The sequence below is a fragment of the Elephantulus edwardii genome, unplaced genomic scaffold (genome assembly GCF_000299155.1).
Source record: "Elephantulus edwardii isolate Elephantulus edwardi_28Jun2011 unplaced genomic scaffold, EleEdw1.0 scaffold00011, whole genome shotgun sequence".
Taxonomy (NCBI): domain Eukaryota; kingdom Metazoa; phylum Chordata; class Mammalia; order Macroscelidea; family Macroscelididae; genus Elephantulus; species Elephantulus edwardii.
The window spans coordinates 10,252,944-10,254,303 of record NW_006399761.1 but is presented as its reverse complement, the minus strand read 5'-3'; positions in this window follow the sequence as shown (position 1 = coordinate 10,254,303).

Sequence of the window (1,360 nt, the reverse complement as noted above, 5' to 3'; positions counted from 1 at the left end):
ACATAAATTTTGTTAAGTATTAAAGGATAAGAAAACCTTAAAGTACTACTACAGGCAGAGGTGAGAGGTTCCTCAGTTCTTTTTATGACATGAATTCAAGGTTATTTCAAAATGTGGTAAAACAGATCAAAATAAAATTTAATGCATAAATCTTAAATTATAGTCCATTAGCATATGAAGAAAGTTATAGGGTAGAAAATATGGGTGTCTATTTACCCAAAGAGTATTGTTGTTGTTATGGGCCATAGAGTTGGAACCAGCTCATAGCGAATCCTCTAAGAAGTTTTTGGAGACTATAAATTGCATGGGAGGAGATTGTCCCTTTTTAAGGTGCCCTTGCTGAATTTAAACCATTTGTCTTTGGGTTGGCACTGCAACTCCTTACACACTAGGCCACCATTAATTTACATGTAGGAAAACTCAGGGGCATTTCTATGCTCTCATAAGATGTCATTCTAAGTTGAATTCTCTTCATTAGAACAAAATGAAATCAAAGATTAAGGAAATATGCATTTATGTTTATGTTGTTGAGAATCAGAATTACTGGTACAAGACTAAAAAAATACAAAATCAAGATTTATGATGTTTTTTTAATTGGTTTTTATTTAGTCACTCATTCCCGTTTTGCATCATAACAAGAATAAACCCCAAACCATAAAGATCATAAGAGATAAAATGAGAACAAGATTAGATACCCTGACCTATGAAATAAAAAAAGCATCTTAAGCATCCTTCTAAGCATCCTAAGTCAAAGATTTTAGTATGAGGTGTTTTCATTCTCATCTGTTACAAGTATAGAGAATACTGGTTCTTCTTCCAGTTAGCATGTCTTGGAGAGGGTGCAGTCAGAGTGCTCCTTGGACGCAAAGATCATGAGGCTTTGCCTGTCATACTTGAAGCAAGTTGGCAGAAGGGGCTGTTCATTGGAGAGGGACATGATGCTGGGATGAGTCGAAGGGTCAGTGAAGGAGATGAAGACCTTTGACTCGGTGGGTTGACACAGTGGCTGCTGCAATAAAAGCTATCGCTTAAAAGAACTGTTAGATAATGTATGGTAATGATCATATAAAATATGATGCGAATTAAAGAATGTGTGAAACACAGTGTATACAAATTTTGTATGCATACACTATAAAGCAAAATTTTTTAGTATGAGCAGGCTATTAAAATTCATACACATCAAAATGTGAACCTTTGTTTATCACAAATACGTAACCTCTTTTCAATATTTGTCATTGAGGCTCAATGTCAAGAAGACAAAGACTCTCACCACTGGACCAATTGGCAGCATCAGGATGGATGGTGAAGAGATTGAGATTGTACACAGCTTTAGCTTGCTTGGCTCCGCAGTCAACAGTCT